General features: G+C 45.3%; 1 protein-coding gene and 1 long non-coding RNA gene across 18 annotated transcripts in view; one reads left to right on the top strand and one right to left on the bottom strand.

The window, feature by feature from the left end:
• The window catches only part of Epb41 (erythrocyte membrane protein band 4.1), a 175,232-nt gene that overhangs the window by 6,554 nt on the left and 143,182 nt on the right, over positions 1 to 25,496 (top strand). For 4 of the 17 annotated variants that reach the window (XM_070037450.1, XM_070037451.1, XM_070037449.1 and 1 more), the window contains exon 1: positions 15,058 to 15,221. The exons of 1 other annotated variant lie outside the window; for it this stretch is intronic. The gene's annotated coding sequence lies outside the window, so the exon portion shown is untranslated. Of the gene's footprint in view, positions 1 to 15,053; positions 15,222 to 25,496 lie in introns of those variants that run through there. 12 more of the 17 variants (XM_070037463.1, XM_070037461.1, XM_070037462.1 and 9 more) reach the window with 7 other exon arrangements.
• On the bottom strand, positions 5,416 to 14,801 carry LOC138838214 (uncharacterized). Its single transcript, XR_011375573.1, has 3 exons — positions 14,534 to 14,801; positions 10,264 to 10,362; positions 5,416 to 5,826 (listed from the first exon to the last, which is right to left on the bottom strand). It is a non-coding gene; the product is annotated as an uncharacterized lncRNA (long non-coding RNA).

The following is a 25,496-nucleotide window of genomic DNA, read 5'->3' as shown; positions in this document are numbered from 1 at the left end:
CCATTCTTTGGGACACAGAATAGGTACCCAGTAAATGCTTCTGAACGGCTGAAGATCTACTATGCACCCATCAATGTGTGTGTGTGTGTGTGTGTGTGTGTGTGTGTGTGTGTGTGTGTGTGTGTGTGTGTGTGTGTGTGTGTGTATGTGCTGGTACTGGGGCTTGAACTCAGGGCCCCATGCTTTTACTTGGCTTTTTCCACTGAAAGCTACACATCCATTCTGGCTTTTTGTTAGTTAGTGGAAGATAAGACTCTTACAGATTTGTCTGCCCAGGCTGGCTTTGAACTGCGGTTTTCAGATCTCAGCCTTGTGAGTAGCTGGGATTACAGGTGAGCCATAGCATCTAGCATCCATGTGCTTTGCATTGGATTGAGTGGCTGATGGATATAAAGGGCCGAGTATCACAGAGGCTCTGTGAGTCTGAGTACTGACTTTGTTCACTAGATTGTGAATTTCTTGGAGGCTGTGGCCCTGTACCCAACAGCCATCATACCGTAGAGAGAGGGACCCAGCAACTGGACCTCTAGGAAGGGAGGAGCAGAGCCTTTAACTTTCCTCAGAAGAGAAAGGCAGCTGGGGAGGCTTGGGATAAGGTGGGAAGAGGAGGGATTCTGTCTTCCCAGCACTGTAACTTGCCTGGTGGAATGACCTTGGACAAGTCATGAACTCTGGATGTGGGAGGCCTCAAGGTGCCAGAGGGAGCCAAGAGGAATTGCCAAGCACAGTGCCCCACTTGGCAAATATTGGTTTTCTCTGGCCTTGGGCTCATTCTGGGAGAGGACTAAGTGAAATTTGTCTTTTTGTTTCTTTTTTCCCAGTTTTAACTTCTCACTCAGCTGGGTCAGGAGGGACTGGAGCCTCTGAGATTCCCAGAGGCTGGCCAGGGCCCTGGGATGTGGACTAGACTCTGTCAAATGTGCATGAAGCTGAGTGGAGGTCCAGTCTGGGCCCTCTTTTGCTCTGGGATTTGGTTCAGTAGCCCATTTTCTCTGCCTATAAAATAGGGCTAACAAGGGACATTTCCCTTGGAGAATTATTTAATTAGAATGTGGTATGTGGGCATTATTATTCATGTTACTATTCAGCTCTGGCTGAGGAGGCTCCATGAAGGCCCTTGAGAATTATGTCTGCTTATGCCTAGGGGTTCTGAGAAGTTCTAGTCATCGTGTGTATTACTGTCATTTATTGCATGCTTTCTCTCTGATCTTTAGGTCACACAGACCTGACTTGAGAACCTTTGTTGCATGACCTTAGCCAAGATATTTAATCTCTTGGAGCCTCAGTTTCCTCATTTGTAAAATGAGGATAATGGGCAGATTAGATTAAATTATGAAGCATATGATGAGCACCCAATAAATGGTGCTGATGACTATTGTTATAATTGTCATTATGGGCCTGAACATTACTCAGGGATTATAAAGATGTTCCCCTTAGGACAGTGGAAATCAGGGCTCGGAGGGAACTGCTGGGGAGAGTGGGTGACAATCTAGTCTGATAGCCTTCAAAAAGGTGAAGGGGGAGGAATGGCTTCATGGAAATAAGAATGTATCTCCTTTTCCTAGTCATCAGCTAACTTGTGCCTACTCTGTGCTTAGCCCAGTGCTGGGCATGGGGCCACAACCCAGTCTGCATAATCCTTGCCCCCAGGGGGCAAGGTTGAAGGACCCAGAAACCACCAACTCTGCCTTTGATTGAGGCACTGGTTGGTATGCTAAAGCAAGAGAGTGGCCAGGAGAAAGACCTTTCCTAGTAGAATGGGCCAAAGTGCAGAGTAGTGATCAGGAGCTGGGGCAATGCCCCTGAAGAGGAAGCTCGGGAGAATTGACCTAAGGGAGGTGGGAGCCACTGAGATTAGGTGGGGAGGGACTGATGAGAAATGCTGGTATTGGGTTGGGGCTGTTCCATGGAGCAGGGGTGGATATGAGGTCTGTTTAGGAGTAGAGCCAGAAGGCCAGGGTCATGGGCTGAAGTGGGTGGGCAAGACGGCACAGAGATAAGGGTGACATCCTGGGGTCTGGGGTAACTGGGCCTGGTGGGCAGGAGTGTATCTCTGGCCGAGGGCTGCATCTGGGAGGAGGCCGCAGGGCTGGGCTTAGGAAGGGTTAAAGCCACCCTCTGCCTCCTTTAAACCCCCCCTCCCTTCTGCCCTGTAGCAGCTGTGTCTGAGCTGGACATGGAGGCCCCACTGCCGCTGGCCATTAAGGCATAGAGATCTCACTTCTTGGGGGTTTCTGGGGGTGACCCTTGTGAGTCTGTCAGAGATGAAAGCACTTTGGGGACCTGGCAGGGTGCAGAGAAGCCCTGGGGTCTAGGCCTCCCAGTGTCAGTGAGCGTGTGGGTGCTCCCTTTCTCTTCTCCTCCTTTTTTTCTGGTCTTGTATAGTGCAGAGACAAAAACCTGTTTTGTCTGCCCTCAAAAGATGCAGTGATAAAAGGTAACAAGGGATGGCAAACAGTTATTGAGCCCTGACATGGGCTGGATTAGGGGCACAGAGATGACTCAACAGGTTCCCGCCTCTCAGGTGTGCTGTGAGCCCAGAGGCCATAAGTGAGTAACTCATTCTTGGCATCAGGGAAAAGAGAGCTAAGCTGGGATCACATTATTATTATTATTATTATTTTATTATGCCAGTACTAGAGCTTGTACTCAGGGCTTAGGTGCTATCCCTTAGCTTTTTCTTTTTCTTTTTTCTTTTGGTCCGGTCATGTGGCTTGTACTCTGGGCCTGGGCGCTGTCCTTCAGCTCTTCAGCTCAAGGCGAGCGCTCTACCACGTGAGCCACAGCGCCCCTTCCGGCTTTTTCCTTTTTTGCTTATGTGGTGCTGAGGAATCGAACCCAGGGCCTCAGGCATGCAAGGCAAGCGCTCTACCACTGAGCCACCTTCCCAGCCCTCCCTTAGCTTTTTCACTCAAAGCAGTCACCAGTTGTACTTCTGGCTTTTGGTGGTTAATTGGAGATAAGAGTCCCATGGACTTTTCCTGCCTGGGGCTGGCTTGGAACTGTGATCCTCAGATCTCAGCCTCCTGTATAGCTAGGATTACAGATATAAGGAATAGACATATTGTTCACAGGGTGGAGAGGTGTGTAGTGTGGTCTGGCTGAGGTAGAAAGGGAGAGGCAGGCAGTGATGGGAGGTGCAGATGGCGGGGCGGGGCCGGGGGCGGGGGAGAGTGGGGCCACACCACAGCTGGTGGAGCAGGCCTCTCCCTCCCAGTGCCTGTCCCACCCCTTCTCACTCCAGCCCAGGCAGACCCAGTCACTCATCTCAGGAGTCAACCATCTGGGTTCCCTGCTAACCCTGACACTGAAAAGCCCACTAGCCTCGGGCACTCATCTGTCCTCTCTGTACCTCAGTTTCTACCCCAGGCCAATGCAGACAGCAGGTCCTCCTTCGAAGGAGGGGCTGAGGCTTCTAGTGACATCAATCCTCCACACTGCATAGCCCAGTGTCTACATGTATATGCACCCACAAACAGGAGCCCTAAATCGTCCCTACTTAGACTCCTCACCCCTCTGCCCCACCCCTATGTCCCCTGCCTCTCTGGCCAACAAAGGAAGGAAAAGATTAAGAAACAAGCCCAAGTCTCCAGCAGGGGGGGGGGGGGGGCCCTGGCCTGCTGCCCAGCTGGTGCCCTTCCTGCCCCTTGCCCCCTTTGGCCTCAGGCCCAAGGACTCTCAGGACTGGAGAGCCTCCACCCTGTAGCCCAGAGCAGGGTCCCTGGCTAGAGACCAAAGCCATCAGCAGCCTGGACACAGGGGCAGATATTTGGAAAATGTGTAGGTTTATTCTTCCTGCCCATGGAAGGTGCTAATCAGGCTCTTTATTTTTGGTGTTTGGGAGAAGAGTGTGATGTGTCATCACTGGAGGCCCCGAGGTCAGGGCGAACGGAGCTGGATTCCTGAGCTTCCTGGATTGTACTGCCGGCCACCAGCTCCTTTCCGTACAGAGAGGGGACCTGAACTTTAGCTCAGGGTGGCAGCTGGTAGTGCAAGGTCATTCAGCAGGAATCAGGCTTCTGGATGCTTTTTGTTCTATCTCTCCTCGAATGGGACTGGTGTGGTAACCCTGGCTAGCATTTTACCTCTCAGCCTCAGTTTCCTCTGCTGTAGCATGGGCTGATTTTGCCACGAGGGCAGATAATATTATAGCTCAAGCATTAGTGAGTCCTCAAACTCAACGATGCTATTTCTGCTCTTACAACTACTGTATCTTACAAAACTCCTACCCTATTTTCCCCATCCAGGAACTTCGAGTTTAATGTGGCTTTCTTTTTTTCTTTTTCTTTTTTGTTGTCAGTCATGGGGCTTGAACTCTGGGCCTGGGCACTGTCCCTCAGCTCTTCAGCGCAAGGCGAGCACTCTACCACTTGAGTCACAATGCCACTTCTGGTTTTCTGGTGGTTAATTGGAGATAAGAGTCTCACAGAGTTTCCTTGCCTGGCTTTGATCCATGATCCTCAGATCTCAGCCTCCTGAGTAGCTAGGATTACAGGTGTGAGCCACCAGTCTTGGCCTCCTTCTCCTCCTCCTCCTCTTCTCCTCCTCCTCTTCCTCCTTCTTTTTCCTTCTTCCTTCTCTTCCTCTTCTTCTTTTTGTGCTAGTACTGGGACTTGAACTCAGGGCATGGGTACTTTCCCCTGGGTTTTTTAATCAGAGCTGATATCCTACCATTTGAGCCACAGCTCTACTTCTGGCTTGTTAGTGGTTAATTGTAGATAAGAGTCTCACAGACTTTGCTGCCCAGGCTGGCTTTAAATCACCATCTTCAGGTCTTAGCCTCCTGAGTAGTTAGTATTATGTGTTCAAACCCTGAGCCACTGGTGGTTCTCCCCCATTCCCCTCCTTTTCTCTTTCTTTCTCCCTCCTTTCCCTTCCCTTCCCTTCCCTTCCCTTCTTTTCCCTTCCCTTCCCTTCCTTTCCTTTCCTTTTCTTTCCTTTCCTTTCCTTTTCTTTCCTTTCCTTTCCTTCCCTCCCTCCCTCCTTCCCTCCCTCCCTCCCTCCCTCCCTTCCTTCCTTCCTTCCTTCCTTCCTTCCTTCCTTCCTTCCTTCCTTCCTTCTTTCCTTCTTTTCTCCTTTCCCTTCCCTTCTTCCCCTCCCTCCCTCCCAGGCTGGCTTTGAAACAAGATCCTCAGAGCTCAGCCTCCTGAGTAGCTAGGATTATATATATGAGCCACCAGCACTCCTCCTCCACCACCACCTCCTCCTCCTCCTCTTTCTCCTCCTCTTTCTCCTCCTCCTTCTCCTCCTCCTTCTCCTCCTCCTCTTTCTCCTCCTCCTCTTTCTCCTCCTCCTCCTCTTTCTCCTCCTCTTCTTTCTCCTCCTCCTCCTCCTCCTCTCCTCCTCCTCCTCCTCCTCCTCCTCCTCCTCCTCCTCCTCCTCCTCCTCCTCCTCCTCCTCCTCCTTCTTCTTCTTTCTTTGTTTTGAGATAGGGTATTTTCTTGTAGCCTAGGCTAGCCTAGAACTCATGATCTACCTACCTCAGCTGGAATTATAGCTATGTGCCCCCACACCCTGATTTTATAGAGTTTCTTATTGAACAAATGAAACCAGATAAGCCAGCTTTAAAGCCTCTGGCTTTAAAGCCTCAGCATCTTTTCCCTCTTCAGTTGGTTGGGACACTTTAGCCTCACCCAAGACAGTTTCCCTTCTGTGGTTCCTTCTGATTGGTTGCCACTTCAAGTCCTTTGGAAAGGTAGAAAGTAGAAAGAGGCTTGCCCCACCCAGGCCTAGGCCCAGAGGATAGAGATGGACTGTAAACTCCTTGGAAACTGCCATCCAGGAACTAGGAGGGCTCAAAGACTCCTGCAGAGGCCAGGAAATAACCTGAAAGAGAAAAACTTACTGGATGTATGATCTCAAGCAAGGCTGTCTAGCAACATACTTCTTCTACCTCAGGGCCTTTGCACTCGCTGGCCCTTTGGTCTAGAAGACTGCCATCTACAAATACCTTCTAGGTTAATTGCTTCATCTCTTTAGATTTTTATGTAAATATAACTTTTTTTTTCAAAAGTAATTTTTGACTATGCTAGTTAAAATTGTAATACCCTTCCTAAATCTCAGCACTCTCTTGTCTTCGCTGCTTGTTTTTCTCAATAGCATTTATGACTATTGGACTATTCAATATATTTACTTGAGCCACAGTGTCACTTTTGGCTTTTATTAGTAGTTTATTGGTGATCCTGAACTTTCCTGCCTAGGCTGGCTTTGAACCATGATCTTCAGGTTTCAGCCTCCTGAGGTCCTAGGAGTACAGGCATGGGCTATACTAGATTTTATTGATGGTTTATTGTCTGCCTTCCTGTACTGGAATGTAAGCTTGATGATGATGGTGATGGCTTCCTGTCTTATTCAGTATTCAATCATTTCCATCTGGAACAATGTGTACAGCACATAGTAGGTGCTTAGTTAATGTGTGTGGAGGGAATTAATGAGTAAAAGAAGCCTCTTTGCCTCTCTGGGGTTAGCACTGTATTGCACACACAGTAGATTCTCAATAAAGAACTGGATGAGAGAGCATGAATTGTAAGGAAAAAGTGAGTGCTCATCAACCTCCCCATTTGCCAAATAATACATTGGCTGGGTCAACCTGGAGGCCCTTTCGCTTCTGATATGTTCTGCCTGGCATCAGTTTCAGTTGGAGTGCTCAATCTTTTGTTCCAGAGCCTGAGCTATGCAGAATTTCTAGTTGGAGCTGTTGGGCCCACAACACTTAATTATGTCATTATTGGTAATTAGCACTTAGGCCCACACTACCCAGGTTTTTGTCTTTGAGCAGAAATCACAACAGAGAGCTATGCTCTCCAGCTGGGGTCCAGCCCACAGCAGATTCCCTAGAACTGTCCCTTTCCTAGTTCTGAGCCCCTTACTTAGGGATACTATGACAGAGGTGCCCAGAGCTAGGGGCACGTGGGTCAGCAGTTCAGCTGCTGTTTGCCCGGGACAGTATCTTGTAAAGTAGGGTCAAGGGGCTGCCCTCAACCCTAGGGGAGCTTGCTGTAGGGTTTCCAAATGTTCAGTGGGCAGGGACATGTTCTGATGCTCTGGATTCAGCTACTGTGGGTGGAGGAAATAACACTGGATTCTGGCCTCAGTCCCTGCTTAGCTGCTGACTTGCTGGGTGAGCTTGGCACGTCAGTCCTTCTTGCCAGCCCTCAGCTTTCTCATCTGTCAAGCAGAGATAAGGCTGCCTGCTTGGCTTCACTTGGGAAGAAAGATGGAACAGTATGATGGGCAAGGGATTGAGTTCTAAATTCAGAAGCACAAAGTTTCTTAACTATGTTTCTTCCTAGCTGTGTGACCACGGGCAAGTTACTTTACTTCGCTGATTTAGTTCCTAAATGGGGCAAGAAGCTAATGTTAAAAATATTTGTACACAGGGGCTGGGAAGGTGGCTCAGTGGTAGAGCACTTGCCTTGCATGCTCAAGGTCCTGGGTTCGATTCCTCAGCACCATATAAGAAAAAAGCCAGAAGTGGCGCTGTGGCTCAAGTGGTAGCCTTGAGCTGAAGAGCTGAGGGACAGCGCCCAGGCCCAGAGTTCAGGCCCCACGACCAGACCCCCCCCCCCAAAAAAAATATTTGTACACACACACTGTAGGGTTTATTGTGAGATGCAATCAGGCATCAGAAAGATGACATTAATAATAAGCATCAAAAAGTGTTTCTGCTCAGGGAAAATTTGGAAACTATAAATAGGTCCCCAAGGGGTGCTGGAGACCCCAAGGGGTGCTGGAGACCCCATTGCACAGGCCAGGTCTAGAGGATGTGGTCCTGGGGCTTGAACTCAGGGCCTACACACTGTTCCTGACCTTTTCTGCTCAAGGCTAGTGTTCTACCACCTGAGCCGTAGCTCCATTCTGGCTTTTTGGTAGTTAATTAGAGGTAAGAATTTCACAGACTTTCCTGCCCAGGCTGGCTTCAAACCATGATCCTCAGATCTCAGCCTCTTGAGTAGCTAGGATTACAAACATGGCTTGAGACATGGATTCTTTCTGCTTGGTTGATAACAGACTTAAAATAAAAATCTGATTCAGGGCTGCACACGGTGGCACATGCCTGTAATCTGTAATCTCTCTGCTCAGTAGGCTGAGATAGGAAGATATAAAATCAAGGCCATCTTGGACTAGATACGGCTCCAGGCCAGCATATACCATTTAGAGAGACCCTATCTCAAAAGAAGGAAGTGGGGAGGACTTGGTGTGGTTCTCATCTGTAATCTCAGCTAGACAGTAATCCTACCTATGTGAGAAGTGGAAATAGGAAGATCATTGAGAGACTAAAACAATAAGCAATGAGCTAGGGGGATAGCCCAAATAGAACTCTTGCCTCGTAAACTCAAAGCCCTGCGTTCAAATGTCTTAAACACCAGGTTGGGGGAGGAAGGAAGGGCCTTTCCTGGGAGGACACAGCAAGAAGGTGGCTGTCTGCAGGATAGGAAGGAAGCCCTCACCAGAACCTGACCATGCTGCCATCCTGATCTTGGGTTTCTAGGCTCCAGAAATATAAGAACATAAATAAATCCTATTATTGGCTGGGAAGTTGGCTCAGTGGTAGAGTGCTTGCCTTGCATGCCTGAGGCCCTGGGTTCGATTCCTCAGCACCACATAAGAAAAAAGCTGGAAGTGGTGCTGTAGCTCAAGTGGTAGAGCACTAGCCTTGAGCTGAAGAGCTGAGGGACAACGCCCAGGCCCAGAGTTCAGGCCCCACAACCGGACCCCCCCCAAAAAAATCCTATTATTTTAACCGTCTAGTCTTTGATTTTTTTTTTTTCTATTTTGTCTGGGAATTAAACCTAGGGCCTCACACAAGTACTCTACCATGAACATGAAATTCCACTCCTAGCTTCAGTTGTTACTGTTGTGTGTGTGTGTGTGTGTGTGTATGCATGCTAGTACTGGCACTTGAACTCAGGGCCTGGAGCTTTCCTGTGCTCATGGCTGGTGCTCTATCACTTCAGTTATGCCTCCAGTCCCACTTTTTGCTAGCTACAGTAATTGCAGTTGGAGTCTGGAGGGCTTTTCTGGCCAGGCTGGCTTTGAACCTGGATCCTCAGATCTCAGCCTCCTGTATTGCTTGGATTACAGATGTGAGTCACTGGCACCTGGCTAAGTTGTTATTGTTATTATTTTTGTCAGTTGTAGGGCTTGAACTCAGGGCTTGTGTGCTGTCCTGGAGCTCTTCTGCTCAAAGCTAGTGCTCTACCACTTTGAGCTAGAGTATCACTTCCAGTTTTTGAGTGGTTAATTGGAGATGAGTCTCATGGGACCTATTCTGCCCAGGCTGGGTTTGAACTGGCTATCAGCCTCCTGGGTAACTAGGATTACAGATATGAGCTACCAGCACCTGGTAATTGTTACTATTTTTTATTAACAAATCTTCTCTAGGGTTTCTTCCAGCTCAGATATTCCTAGGTTTTTATGGCTGCAGATTTTAGTCAGGCCTCCAGTTCTGTAGAGCAAGGATAGCTGGACTTGGAAAAAGGCAGTGATAGAATCCTGTTGTAAAGGTTAGAAGACATGGCTTCATGTTTGAGCTGTGCCAAATCACTCTGTATAAGTGACCAGCCCAGAATCACAGAGATTTATGGCAGACTAAAGTTTACGACTTACTTGTAGTCTCTTGTGATTTCCTTCTTCCCCTGCTACCGTGCTCTCAGCCCCTGTGAGGCCTGGAAATAAGCCTGATGATGGCTGGGTCACTCACTGGGAGTGAGTTGTCCTGTTGTCCTGTAGCTTGTCCTGTTCCTTTCCTAGGTAGGAGCCGACTTTACCAGTTTTAAAAGGGCCTCAGCCGGGCGCTGGTGGCTCACGCCTGTAATCCTAGCTACTCAGGAGGCTGAGATCTGAGGATCGCGGTTCAAAGCCAGCCCGGGCAGGAGAGACCGTGAGACTCCTATCTCCAATAAACCACCAGAAAACCGGAAGTGGCGCTGTAGCTCAAGTGGTAGAGCGCTCGCCTTGAGCTGAAGAGCTGAGGGACAACGCCCAGGCCCAGAGTTCAAGCCCCATGACCGACAAAAAAAAAAAAAAAAAAAAAAAGGGCCTCAGCTTGTAGGTGGTGCCAACCTCTCTGTTTCTTGGGAAACCCTCTAGGACCTGAGAATGTTCCTTGCCCTAGGGAGGGAGATTTAGTGGGTTAAGCTTGGGTAAGCTGGAGGCTTTGTTGGATCAGGGTCACAGGCTCCCTCCAGCTGGTGAGAGAATAGGCTTGAGAGGGTAACGGGAGGTCTGATCCTTGCTTCCTTCTGTAGATGTCCCACCTACCTTCTGTAGATGTCCCACGACTACCATCAACAGCAGTCACAACAGTCTCTCCCTGGGGATGTTGGCATTGTTCATTTATATAATTTCTAAGCTGCTTTCCTGAAAGGGATATGAAAACCATACGTAATAGAGGCTACTGGCGTCACGGAGCTGATCACCTGACAGCCTAAGCTGTAGTTTCTTCATGGGTACCTGAGGCTCATAATACTTTCCAGGGTTGCTATGAAGCTGAGTGTGATAATGTATCATAAAGGACTTGGGCTCAACACATAGCAAAAACTTCATAAATGCACTTGTTAGTATGTTTAGCACACGCATGTGTGGTGCTGGGGATTGAACCCAGGGTACTGTGCATTCTAGGCAAACCTAAGCCTAAGCCCCAGACCCGGCAGTTACTGTGCTTGCAAAGCAAGCTTGAACTCTGGGCCTGGATGCTGTCTGAGTTCTTTAGCTCAAGGCGAGCACTCTACCACTTGAGCCACAGTGCCACTTATAGTTTTCTGGTGGTTTATTGGAGATAAGAGTCTCCAAGCCAGCCTGGGCTGGCTTTGAACCATGATCCTCAGATCTCAGCCTCCTGAGTAGCTACGATTATAAGTGTGAGACACTGGTGCCCAGCTTAGTTTTAACCTTTATTATCTAATTTAGATAAAGGACATTTGTTAAGAACCATTGTTAAGAGAGAAAAATGGTAAACAACCTAGCCATCCAATAAGAGGGTTAACTATTACAGACAATTACTTGATAGTTTTGTTAAAAATGATGATGCAGATGTCTGCCTTATGTTGCTTTTGTGTGTGTAGGGGTGGAGTTGGGGTTGGTATTGGGACTTGACTCTCACTTAGATTTTTCCACTCTACCACTTGAGTCACACCTCCACTTTTGTCATTTTACTGGTTAAATGGAGATAAGAATTTCTCAGATTTTTCTGCTTGGGTTGACTTCAAATGGAGATCCTCAGATCTGACTCCTGAGTAGTAAGCCACTGGCACTGGCTTGATGGTAATTTTCCCTGATTGGTGACTTTATGGTGGTTTATATTTTTACTTAACTATATTCTTACTTAACTACATTTTCTAAAAATCTCTATGAATAATTCAAGTACTCCTAATAAAAAACAATCCCCTAGAAAGATATTCCACTGTCTGAGCAGTAATTCCCATCCTGCTATATAGCTTGTTTGATTTACCATTTGGCAATTTTATGACCATGGGCAGAAAGGAAGGCTCTACTCTTCATGTGCTTTTGGTGCCAGGATTGGTTTTATTCTGAAGTGACTATTCAGAACACTCTGTAGATGGGCCCAGCTTTTAAAAGCCCTCTTCATTGCTTGCTGCTCACCACAACAAATGTTTTCCATGAGCCCTATCACTGGGACTTCAGGCCAGCTGTGTCCCTAATCTGCTTCTGTCCCAGATTTGGGTACAGTTTACACTCTAACTCCCCCTCCCTGACCCTTCTCTCTTCCAATCTCATTTCTTCCAGGTCATCAGAGGTCTCATCTACCTTCCCTGGTTCACTCCACTGGATTACCACCTAATTTTACCACTTAATTTTATACTCTTTCTTGCAGCTGGTGTTTGCTTTTGCTGGAGCTCAGATTGTGAAGGGGAAGGCTTAAGATCCTTTCATGCTGTCTTTTTTTCTTTCCTCTCTTTCTATCTTTCTTCTTTCTTTCTTTCTTTCTTTCTTTCTTTCTTTCTTTCTTTCTTTCTTTCTTTCTTCTTTCTTTCTCTCTTTTTTTAAACTTCCTTCTGCTTAGTGTCCTTGACCCCTCCAGGGGCTAATAGGCAGCTAATGGGGCCTGTATTCCCTAGGAAGGACCCTGAGGAGTGGTGGAGGAGGAAGTGGCAGGCTCAGCTGGCAGGCGGGATAGAGATGGCCCCTAGAGACTCCATCCCGAGCCTTGAAGCACAGCACAGCCTCCACCTACAAGTGAGCATGGAGCTGAGCCATTTCCGCTTAGGAAATTAGTCTCAGAGATGGTGATTGGTACCCAAAGCAGCCTCTACAGGGTGAGCTGGGACTGGATGTCTGGTTTGGCAGATGGGACTTAGGAGTAAGGATAGTTTCTCTGCCTTCAGAGTGGATGTTATTTGTATCTGCAGTTTCCAATATGGGATGGACCCAGCTATGCTCAGAGATAGGACACTTTGCCTAACAGGTAATGATGAGTAATTTATTAAAAAAAACCCAACAACTCATGTGTGGATAGTACTTTAGTTTACAAAGCCCTTTCATCCCCAGGCTAAGAATTAAAATCTAGCACTGGAATCCAGGATTTACAAAACTTAGACCAACAGATTTTAATATGACATTGCATGACATTGTCAAGCTAACAGTGATTTACATCTGCTTTTGTCTAACTCTCTGTCAGCCTTATTATCTCCACTTATTTTCAGGGTGACAATTAGGATAATTATTAAATACTACAAATTCTGTGTATCTACCAAGAATCTTCAAATATTTGCCATTGGCCAGCACTTCAAGGCACAGAGAATGTTACTTTTCATGAATCTGGATTTGGTGGTGGAAGTGGTGTGCTGTCTGGGGACTGATCTCCAGTATTCATCCTTCATGATACCAGATTTTCCTAACAGGTGAAGGATGTCTTTGAGGAACAGAAGTGGTAGGACTAGCACTCCCTGAATCAAAAGCACAGCTGAACTTGAGAACTGGAAGTTGGGATCAGAGTGTTTATGAACATGTGCTTCGCCTCTAGTATACAGAATGACCCTGGCTAAAGTTACCTGAATTTACTAAGCCTCATTTTCCCTATTAGAAAACAGGGAAAATAGACAATCCATTTGCCTATCAAACAAATATTGAATATGTTCATGCTTTTGGGAGATGAACAAAAGGGATAAAGTCCCCGTCATGAGCTGGTTGGTCTCTAGGATCTAGATTACAATAATTTAGTTGAGAGAGCCAATAAATAAATAAATAAAGGAATAAATAGACAGAAGCCAGTGGCTGATACCTATAATCCTAACCACTTAAAGAGGCAGAGATTGGGCTGGGAAGGTGGCTCAGTGGTAGAGTGCTTGCCTTACATGCATGAGGCCCTGGGTTCAATTCCTCAGCACCACATAAGCAGAAAAAGCCAGAAGTGATGTTATGGCTCATGTGGTAAAGTGCTAGTCTTGAGCTGAAGAGCTGAGGGACAGTGCCCAGGCCCAGAGTTCAGGGCCCACAACTGACCCCCCCAAAAAAAAAAGAGGGTTATGGTTTAATGTTTATACAACATTATCTCCAGTTAACCACCAGAAAGTCAGAATGGAGCTCAAGTGGTAGAGCACCAGTCTTCAGTGAAAAAGCTAAGGGATGGTGCCCAGGACCCTGAGTTCAAGCTCTTGTACTGGGAACACACAAAAATAGAAAGTCAGGTAAGGGTAAATGCTGAGAAAAGTTTGATGATTAAAGCAAGGTAAAGGTGTACAAATGGAGGCTGTTTTAGCTAAAATCTTTGGTCTTGAAGGAGTTGTATGATGTTTAAAACAAGTTTTATATAATATGCCCGGCTCAGACCCAACAATTGAATGCTTAGCAAATGTTATTACATCAGCCAGTTGCACACCTCTCAGTTGATATTCTAGTCTCCAAACAGTAATAACACTTATTACTAAGTGATAGGCACTGTGCTAAGCCCTTTACATAGTTTAGTTAATATATGATTAATAATTCTTGCAGTAACTCTGTGAGGTGGGAACTATTATTCTCTTAAATGAATAGGGTGAGAAACTGAGGAACAGAGAAGGCCCAACAACTAGGGAGGGCAGAGATTGAGCCTTGAATCCAGGCAGCCTGCCTCCCAAGGCTGAGACAGTCTAGCTGACATGTGCAAGTCTCTGCTCATCTCTAAAATGTAATACCACAACGTATTTTACTTTCTGGATATCGTGCTTTAAACAGAGCTGTCTTCCTGCTCTGTGGGACTCCGGCCCAGACCAGTCTAGCAGGAAGTGTGATGGGTGATGAAGCCCTCTGAAACTTCTGCAGGGAAATAAGTACAACATTAGTGCAATTATCAGGGCCATACCAAATTCACCTTGGAAGGTGAATTCCACCAGAGAAGAATTAGAAGAATATGAAATGCAGAAAAGGCAGATGAAATCTTGGCGAGTTCTTAATTCTTAGGTTCCATTTCGGGCCTTATCAGGGCTGCCAAGAGAAGTAAAATCTTATCGAATGTCAGGGTTGGAAAGGCACTTTAGAGATGGTCAAGCTAATCGATGGGAAAACTGAAATCCAGAGAATCTAGGTGACTCACCAGAGCTTACTGGGTACATGAGGCAGTCCACTGGGGTATGTGAGCTCCTTTTTCCCTGTGATTTCCAGATCTCAGCCACTCCCCTGTCCTCCACCGGCAGGAATGTTTCGCTTGTTTTCAGGGCACTGGACACTTCTTATTCCCCAGGAGGGTGCTGCTGGAGCCAGGAATACCTGGACTAGGGTTCTAGACTCGGATTTGCGCATGCGCACAGCGGCTAGGCCCCTCGCCTCCCCCTCCTCCTTTTCCTTACCCTCCCCTGTCCTTACCGGAGGGGGGGAGGGGGGAGGGGGAAAAGAAGACCTGAAGAGCCAGAACTTAGCCTCAGCCAATGTGCTGGCGCCCCGCGAGCCAGGCCCCCTCCTTCCCTCCCGCGCCGTCCAATAGAAATTTACTACAATGTTGTGGCGAATAGAGGGGGAGGGGCGTGCGCGGGCGGGCGGGCTGCGGGCCGGGCGGCCTCGCCTCTCGGAGGAAAGGCGGGAGGGCGCGCGCCTGGGCTGCAGCTGGCTCGCTCTCTCGCTCGCTCCCTCCCTCCCTTCGCCTGTAGGTTTAGTCAAGCAGCGAGCCGCCGGCGGGCCAGCGAGCCACCGAGGGCCCGAGCTTCGGACGCCAGCGCCCGCCTCCTGCCTTTGTTCGTTCGACTGTATCAGCGGGCAGGCGCGGGAGCCCGGGCCGTGAGCTACCGGTGAGGCGAGACGCGGCGGCGGCGGCGACCGCGGCGCGCGAGCCGGGGCGGGAGGGGGCGCGGCGCTGTCCCCGAGGGGACGGTCCCGGCGACCGCGGCGGCGCCACAGCTTCTTTGTCTCCAGCCCCCCTGCAGGCCCCAGGCGGGTCGCGCGGGCTCCGCTAGCAGCGGAGGGGGTCCCGTGTGCACGCCGGGCGCTGAGGGCCGGAGCCGGGATGCGGCCTGAGGAGCCCGGGGCGGGCGGGCGGCGGCGGGGAGCTGGTGAGGACTGAGGTGGGGTGGGGTGCACGGGGGGCAGCGTTTCAAAGTTAGGCGCCGGGTGTCTCTGCCGCCCGGCCCCTCCGGCCTGTCACTGCCCGGGAGCTTTGCCTGGAATCCAGGTAGAGGGAATTGCAGGTTTCAGAGGGCGAGAGGTGTTGGGGCGCAGCTGCGGCTGGCATCTCCCCCTCCCCGCGAGCAGCGAGCTAGGGCTGTTTGGAAGAAGTCAGGCAGATCTGAGGGTGGAGGGAGTCAAGCTGCTCTTCAAGGCCTTCCCGCCATAGTCACCTGCATCATTAAAAAAAAAAAAATCTCCCCAGCCCCACACTCAGTGCCTGTCCCCCTTAATCTTCACGGTTCCCCGCGAGCGAAGGGTTAAAGCCATCTCAGCGTCGTGACCTCCTTTTGCAGTTCGCGCATCTGTCGGCTTGGAAAGATGTCCCTGGCTGGCGGGGCCGCTGTACCTGTGCGGAGCCTGGAGCCGGGCTGGCCTCGCAATGTCGTCACCAGGCCGATATTCCCGGGGAGGCTTTGCCCAAACAGGGTCTTTCTCCCCAAGAATAGACATTCTTGGGGCGGCGGGGGGGGTGGTTAGAGAGAAAGTGATCTCACGTGCACCAAATTGCTGGAGGATTGGTTTCTGGCCACATGATAGTGACTGTCATCCTGGTGTTTCTCCAACTGTGTACCCTCCCATAAAAGACTACTCTGTGGAGGCGTCGATTTTTTGGGGGGGAGGAGGAGGGAGGGCATTTGTTGCTGATTAAAAGATAGTTTTAATTCTTTTTCTTTTTTTTAAGACACTGAGCTTTTTTTAGTAGTCTGTGATTTCACAGCTGCTATTTTGTTCCTTGTGTTTTAGGGAAAATTGCAAGAAATGGTTATGTCTTGTGTCTTGGGTATTATTGTAGTGAATTTATACTTTCTATTGTAGTGAATTTATATGCAATACTCAGTGCTTGTTGCTCATTACTGTTTTGTGTATTGTCAGCACTGGCATTTTTTTTTAAAGCTGAGCCTTTAAACGAAGCATAATATTCATTATGAAATTCACATTGCAATTTTGTTAGTGTAGAATGAACCCTTTTTGAGGAAATGTGATGCTCCCATGATTTTCCTTTTCTGTCGATCGAAGACAATACATTTATTACCATATATGTGGTTTTTATGAATTGGTGCCGGAGGCTGTTACTATTCTAGCACACAGTAAGCAATAAAAGGCAAATTTAAAAACGGATATAAATCTGTGGATGTAGCTCAGTGGTAGAGTGCTTTGCCTAGCTTATGTGAAGCTCTGGGTTTGATCCCCAGCACTACAAAGAAAAATCGTCAGATTGCTTTGAAATCAAAGTGCTGATGCACATTGTTATCTACAAGAAGATTATAATTAAGGTAAAGATACCCGTTATTAATATCCCTAGAGACACAAGAGCCATGAGTTTTGCCACTATTAAAAAGTAAACTCAAGCCAGGTGCCAGTGGCTCATGCCTGTAATCCTAGCTACTCAGGAGGCTGAGATCTGAGGGTTATGATCCAAAGCCAGCCCAAGCAGAAAAGTCTGTGATACCCTTATGTCCAATTAAGCACCAAAAAGACCAGAAGAGGAGCTGTGGCTCAAGTGATATATCACTAGCATTAAGCACAAAAGCACCCAGGTCCTAAGTTCAAGCACCAGTACTGACACAAACACACACACACACACAGTAAGTTCAAGCACCAGTACTGACACACACACACAGAGTAAACTCACTTAACTCAAGTTCAGCACACCAACCTTCCGATTCATCTACTAACAAAACTATACTTCAGCTGGGCGCTGGTGGCTCATGCCTATAATCCTAGCTACTCAGAAGGCAGAGATCTGAGGATGGAGGTTCAAAGCTAGCTCGGGCAGGAAAGTCTGTGAGACTCTCATCTCCAATAAACTACCGGAAAACCAGAAGTGGCACTGTGGCTCAAGTGGTAGAGTGCTCGCCTTGAGCTGAAGAGAGGGACAGCGCCCAGGCCTGGAGTTCAAGACCCACAACCAAAAAAAAAAAAAAAAAAAAGAAAAAAGAAAACCCAAAAAACTATACCCTCCCCGCTTCTATATAATTGAATTTAGGGCTTAATCTTTAGGCCTCACCACAATTCAATCTTTTATCAGTGTTAAATAACTTACTTTCAAGACATTTTTTATTACACAATATGGACCAATCTACCTTTTCACCTTTATCATTCTTTTTCTTTTCCACTGTACTTTTTTTTCTCTATTTTATATTCTCCAAACAGAGGTGCTCAGTAATACATGCTTTGCTGTTCTGTTTGCTGTTTCCTTCCATCATTCATAAAATGGGTAATTTGAAGTGTGTACCCTATGTGGAAGGAACTTGATGGATTTATTGTTTTATTTTGTTTTGAATTTTCTTTGGGCTTCATTAATATGGCCAGCCAGTTGAGTTTTCTTTAACTGATGTTTGTAAACAGGATTTAAGTTCTAATGTGCCATCAATGTGTGCAACCCTTAGCAGCTAATGGTAGAGTAAGAAAACCTTTTAGGTTTCTTTTCTACACAAAGCTAAAAACTCTAATGCTTGGAAACCAGCTCTCTACTAATAGATGGAGGTCTTTTACATAAATCTTTGCTTGCATTCTGACTTTGAGCTCTAAATACTAATATATTATTTCTTTATAGCCCAGACTGCCTTGATGCATACATAATCTTCTTACCTCACTCTTCTGAGTTCTGGGATTACGATTTGTGCTACTATGCCTGGTGCCAATATGTTCTTGTTTTTGTGCTGGTACTTGCCTTTGAACTCAGGGCCTTGTGATCTCACTTGTCTTTTTCCACCCAAGGCTGTCACTGTACTACTTGAGCCACATCTCCACTTTTGCCTTTTTGCTGGTTAATTAGAGACAAGAGTCTCATAAGATTTGTCTGCCTGGACTGTCTTTCAACCCTGATCCTCAGATCTCAGCCTCCTGAGTAACTAGGTTTAGAGGTGTAAGCCACTGGTGCTCGGTGCCAATATATTCTTTTCTTTTTAAATATTCTAAGTAGTTGTACAAAGCAGTTTATGAATACAATCCATCTTTATCAATGTCACCCCCTATTCTTTTTCTTTTTTGTCAGTCATGGGGCTTGAACTCAGGGCCTGGGTGCTGTCCCTGAGCTTTTTGCTGAAGGCTAGTGCTCTACCACTTTGAGTCACAAGCACCACTTCTGGTTTTCTGGTGGTTATTTGGAGATAAGAGTGTCATGGACTTTCCTGGCCTGGTTGGCTTTGAACTGCAATTTTCAGATTTCAGCCTCCTGAATCTCTAGGATTACAGGTATGAACCAGTGGTGCCCAGCTTCACTTCTTATTCTTTTTTTTTGGTGTGTTTTGGCCATAGCACTTGAAGTCTAATGGACTTTCCTGCCTGGGATGACTTTGAAATAAGATCCTCAGCTCTCAGCCTTCTTAGTAGCTAGTATTACAGGCATGAGCCACCAGTGCCTGATTCACATGTCTTTATGGTCATAACTTTAAACAGATTCATACTATGAGAGATAGCATGTTTAAGATGCTATTTGGTTTCTTTCTTTCTATTTCTAAGAAAACTTCAATTAAGCTTGTAGGAACACTTTCTTGTTTTTGTTTTTTTTTTTGGGGGGGGGTCCAGTCGTGGGGCCTGAACTCTGGGCCTGGGCGCTGTCCCTCAGCTCTTCAGCTCAAGGCTAGCGCTCTACCACTTGAGCCACAGCGCCACTTCTGGCTTTTTTCTTTTTGCTTATGTGGTACTGAGGAATCGAACCCAGGGCCTCATGCATGCAAGGCAAGCACTCTACCACTGAGCCACCTTCCCAGCCCTGTAGGAACACTTTCTAAATAATACAGGATTCTAGTAATTTGATATACTTGTCATCAAATTGGGATCTAAAATACATAATCTGTAATTTTTGATTTCAGTGATAGTTTTTGCTTCTTTTTTTATTTTTACTTTTTGATGGCAATACCAGTGTTTTGTTTTGTTTTTTTGTAATAGGGCTTGAACTCTGGTCCTAGGCACTGTCCCTCAGCTTTTCAGCTCAAGGCTAGGGGTTTACCACTAGAGCCACAGTGCCACTTCTGGTTTTCTGGTGATTAATTGGAAATAAGAGTCTCATGGACTTTCCTGCTTGGACTGGCTTTCAAACTGTGATCCTCAGATCTCAGCCTCCTGAGTAGCTAGGATTACAGGCATGACCACTGGTGTCTGGCTCAGTCCAACATTTAGATCACAGCCTATTTCCTCATTCTCTAAGAAGCAGGACAGTGCTGTCACAGTATTTTTTTTTTGTTGCCACAGTATTTTTCCAAGAGTCTTTTTTTTTTTTTTGGGTCCAGTTGTGGGGCCTGAACTCTGGGCCTGGGCACTGACCCTCAGCTCTTCAGCTCAAGGCTAGCGCTCTACCACTTGAGCCACAGTGCCACTTCTGGCTTTTTTTTTTCTTTTTTGCTTATGTGTGCTGAGGAATCAAACCCAGGGCCTCATGCATGCAAGGCAAGCGCTCTACCACTGAGCTACCTTCCCAGCCCTCCAAGAGTCTTATCAAGTTCATGATTAGTCAAATAAATATTCAGATTTTCCTATTAAATTCAGATGTGCCGGGCGCTGGTGGCTCACGCCTGTAATCCTAGCTACTCAGGAGGCTGAGATCTGAGGATCGCGGTTCAAAGCCAGCCCGGGCAGGAGAGACCGTGAGACTCCTATCTCCAATAAACCACCAGAAAACCAGAAGCGGCGCTGTAGCTCAAGTGGTAGAGTGCTCGCCTTGAGCTGAAGAGCTGAGGGACAGCGCCCAGGCTCAGAGTTCAAGCCCTATGACCGACAAAAAAAAAAAAAAATTCAGATGTGATGGGATAGGAATGTGGCTCAGTGTAGAGTGTTTGCCTAGCAATCATGAAACCCTGGGTTCGATTCCTCAGTACTATATAAACAGAAAAAGCTGGAAGAGATGCTGTGGCTCAAGTGGTAGAGTGCTAGCCTTGAACAAAAGAAGCTCAAGGACAGTGCCCAGGCCCTGAGTTCAAGCCTCAGGACTGGCAAAAAAAAAAAAAAAATTAGATGTAAAATTTCTACTACCTCTAAAGGACTTTTTCCTCCTTTGCAATTGGCTTGAACATATAATACTTCGTGAACTAAACAACAGCAAATATTAAGTACCTTTTTGTTTTGAACAATTTTGCTCTTCCTTCCTTCCTTTCTTTCTTTCTTTCTTCCTCCCTTCCTTTCTTTCTTTCTTTCTTTTTTTTTTTTTGTCGGCCGTGGGGCTTGAACTCTGGGCCTGGGCGCTGTCCCTCAGCTCTTCAGCTCAAGGCGAGCGCTCTACCACTTGAGCTACAGCGCCACTTCCGGTTTTCTGGTGGTTTATTGGAGATAGGAGTCTCACGGTCTCTCCTGCCCGGGCTGGCTTTGAACCGCGATCCTCAGATCTCAGCCTCCTGAGTAGCTAGGATTACAGGCGTGAGCCACCAGCGCCCGGCTCTTTCTTTCTTTCTTCCTTCCTTTCTTCCTTCCTTTCTTCCTTCCTTCCTTCCTTCCTTCCTTCCTTCCTTCCTTCCTTCCTTCCTTCCTTCCTTCCTTCCTTCCTTTTTCTTTCTTTCTTTCTTTCTTTCTTTCTTTCTTTCTTTCTTTCTTTCTTTCTTTCTTTCTTTCTTTCTTTCCTTTCTTTCCTTTCTTTCTTTCTTTCTTTTCCTGGAGGTTGAACTCAGGGCCTGGCACTGTCCCTGAGCTTCTTTTGCTCAAGGCTAGCACTCTACCACTTGAGCCACAGCGCCACTTCCACCTTTTTCTGTTCATGAGGTACTGAAGAAACGAACCCAGAGCTACATGCTTGTGAGGCAGGCACTCACCACTAAGCCACATTCCCAGCCCCAATTTTGCTTTTCTTCTCCATAAAGCCCCCGAAGTTGAGAGCTTTAAAAGAGTCATCTTTATAGATCAGTTACAGGCCTTATTTACAAAGAATTACTGGAAGGTAATAGCTTCATTGCATTTATAATAGATAGCTTTTGGCTAGGGAGCTGGATGCTAAATATATGTACTTTTTGTTATTTTTTTGGGTTTATTGATATGTCATGGGTGGCTTACTATGAGTTCTTTTTATGAGCAGTTCATGGTGTGTTTGACAAAATGCAATATAACAAATACTCTGGTGTATATACTGGGTTTAATTAGTATTTTGGTTTATTCTGCTGTAATTTAATGAATACACAGTGAGAAGGATAAAGGGAAAGCTATAGCATTGAGTAGTATTCAGAAACTGGAGGCAGTAGAAAAGAGAACTTTAGTATATTGCATGTAGTGCTGATTTCACTTAGAACTAGCTTACTGATGCTTCATCTGTTAGTTTTAGGAAAGTTTAGTGGGCAAATTTGAATATGATGAAAGTCTGTCTACACTATTTTTTTGCTAATTATTTTTTATTTAAATGGGATTGGACCCAGCTAGATTTTTGAACTTTAGAGGAAAAAAAAAGCACATAGTATATATGGCCAAAATAATTCTACCTATTAATTTTCATCAGCCTCCCCCCAAAACTCAAAGGAAACATGAAGTCTGAGTAGAGAAATTGAGAGCTTGATGTACAAATAGTCTCTTTCTACAATCAGATTACCTCTTAAAGTCCTTTGTACATAGAAATTCTGGCATCATGCTCATTTTATTATTTATTATTTTATTATTGTGTTTATGCAGGCCAATTGTTTTCAATTTAAATAAACTGTGATTGTTTATTGAATTGTTCCTCTTCCCCTTTCATGGCCAAGGATTCTTTGGGGGTACTTCCATCCAATTAACAGGCCCTCTCCTACCATTCTTGACTCCTAATGAAGATAATCTTTGTTTGTAGAGATTATGTAAAGTGGGACTTAGGTAAGCTTAAACTGATCTTATCAGAGTGGGTAGGATGGGGCAAGATGGAATTGATAGGAAACAGTTTTCAATTAGATTGGAAGAAACAGTAAAAACTTAGTAATATTTATTGTCTATTCTATGTCTACTAAATAGATATCTATAATTCTATTATTTAATAGTATATTAATAGGGGAAGTAATATCTCAATTTCCTTTTGTGTGTGTGGGAGAGGCTGAATTGAGGCTTGTACTCAGGGGGACTTCATCTCTCAGCTTTCTTGCTCATGGTTGACACTCTACCACTTGAGCCAAGCCTGGCTTTTTGTTAGTTGATTGGAGATGGAATGTCTGACTTTTCTGATATATATATATATATATATATATATATATATATATATATATATATATATATACACACATACATATATATGTATATATATATACATACATATATATGTATATATATATATATATATAATTTTTAAAATTTTATATTTTCTGGTCCTGGGGCTTAAACTCAAGGTCTGGGCACTGTCTTTGAGCCTCTTTGTGCTCAAGGCAAGCACTCTACCACCTGAACCACAGAGCTACTTCAAGCTTTATCTGAGTAGTTTATTGGAGATAAGAGTCTCATGGACCTTCTTTGCCCAGGCTGGCTTCAAATTGCAATTCTCAGATCTCAGCCTCCCGAGTAGCTAGGATTACAGGCGTGAGCCACTGGTGCCTGGCTATTCTCTGCTATTTTAAAGATACATTAAGGGCTGGGAGTATGGCTTAGTGGTAGAGTACTCACCTAGCATGCATGAAGCCCTGGGTTCAGTTCCTCAGTACCACATAAACAAAAAGTAACTGAAGGAAATGAAAAAAAAAAAAAGGATACATTAAGACACATACACACACACATACATACAATGTTATTTTAATTGTGTCAAGGCTGTATTTTAATTTGCCAATTTGTGATTCTATATATGTTCAAGTCAAGAGTGTTATACCTTGGTAATAAACTTGATAGCGATTGTTGAAATTCACTCTCATCTTACTCTTCTCTGAGCTCACCCCTCCTTTCCCCATTTTTGGCCATATGGACACAGGGAGAACTGTCATGAGTGCCAAGGATTTAAGCCCCAATACCTGCCAACCATTTCAGGATGACTTAGGGATACATGGAAGGCAGCTTAAAGTGAAGGCTTTCTTCAGTTTTTTTTTCTCCCACCTACTTGCTATTTCTTTTCTTTTTTAGAGATTCAGTAAATTGATACTGTTGCTTCCTTACTACCTGCAGTCTTGCCTATCTTGATGGTATTATGTAATTATATAAGCCTTTCACATAGTATCATATGATATTGTATATGGGTCCTCCTACATATGTCTTTAGAGTAATTTCTTTCCATCTGGAGATGGAATGAGCTCTTTGTTAGGTTATTTTTAAATCTTCAAGCTTTCTGGTATCCTCAACACTTAAAATAACACAATTGCTTTGGGAGGCAAGAAAACCCACATAGTGTCAGTGGGTTTTCCAATGGAAATGTAAATAGTATTTTATTTTTAAAATCATGCTCTGGTGTTCCAGATAGGCAAAGCATGCATTTTATGTTTAGATAGTATCCAGCTAGATTTGTTAGCTAGAAAATAATCAGTCAGTTGTTGCCAAGTAATTAAACTAAAGGAGAAGTACTTAGTGGAAAGAGAATAAGAAGCCAAGAATAAGATTAGATATTTCAATGATATTTTGAAGGTTTATTGGTGTCTTCTGCACTCTTGTAGTATTTATTATAGGCCAGATTTGTCATATAAAACTGGTACTCCCGGGCTGGGAAGGTGGCTCAGTGGTAGAGCGCTTGCCTTGCATGCCAGAGGCCCTGGGTTCGATTCCTCAGCACCACATAGCAAAATGAAAAAAAGCTGGAAGTGGCGCTGTGGCTCAAGTGGTAGAGTGCGAGCCTTGAGCTGAAGAGCTGAGGGACAGTGCCCAGACCCAGAGTTCAGGCCCCACAACCGGACCCAAAACAAAACAAAACAAAACAAAACAACAAAAAAAACTGGTACTCCCCAATGAGATTGGCCACTTCTAGAAAGCAGAGTATCAGTGTACTTTTTACTGCCCTTCCTATCTTATCCAATGCAGAGATTTTCTAGACTTATAAAATGTATAGAGTGGTTTTAGCAAAAATTCCTAGATCATTAAGATTTAAGACTCTGATTTTGCTGTTTCTGGTTCCTTCTTTCTTTCTCTTGATGTATATGATATTGTCTTGGAAAGTAAGGTTGAAAATACCATGATAGTTTACTGCCAAAACAGTTTGGTATATAGTGCCTAAGAATAAAAAAAAACTATGTAGTCCTAATACATGGTTAAGTTCTTAAGAAAATTAACAATATTTCCATAATACCAACCATTATCTGACTCAAGTTTAGATTTTTCAAGGTTTTTTTTTTTTGTTTAAATATTTGTTTATATCTTTTGCTTCCTTTAATCTAGAAAAGTACTTACCTCCTTTAATTGTCATTAACTTTGATGTGTCCTGGTGCCAGTTGATTAGTAAAATGTTCTATTCTGGATTCATCGGATTGTTCCCTCAAGGATTTAATTTGTTCTCCTATCTGCTTTCTTTCCTGTAAACTAAAAGTTATTTCTATAACTCTGATTAGCCTAAGTTGAAACATTTTTGGCAAGAGTATATCATAGATGACATTGTATTTTATTTTGTTCCATATCAGGAAGTTCATAATGTCAGGCTGTCCTGCATTAGTATTACCTAGAGTGGTAACCACCAGATTTCTCTGGTAAAGTTATGTTTTTGTGCTTGAGGTGATATTTTGGCATCATAAATATCCTATCCTTCAATTACCATTGGTTTTAGCTTCCATTAATCTTTGAGGGTTACAAGTGAAGTAAATCAGGGAAGAAAAGAAAGGTAATGGGTGTCATTTCCTACTATATTATGTAGGCAGTCCTGAATTATTGCTAGATCTGGTATATCTTGTATATAGTTAGACTAACAAGTTAAATTTATTTGAGCCGGGTGCTGGTGGCTCATGCCGTAATCCTAGATACTCAGGAGGCTGAAATCTGAGGATGGAGAATCAAAACCAGACCGAGCAGGAAAGTCCGTGAGACTCTTATCTCCAATAAATCACTCAGAAAATCAGAAG

The sequence above is a fragment of the Dipodomys merriami genome, unplaced genomic scaffold, assembly GCF_024711535.1.
Source record: "Dipodomys merriami isolate MVZ:Mamm:240054 unplaced genomic scaffold, mDipMer1.0.p SCAF_28, whole genome shotgun sequence".
Lineage (NCBI taxonomy): Eukaryota > Metazoa > Chordata > Mammalia > Rodentia > Heteromyidae > Dipodomys > Dipodomys merriami.
Note: the sequence above shows the minus strand (reverse complement) of the source record. Positions and strands in the feature narration are given on the sequence as shown.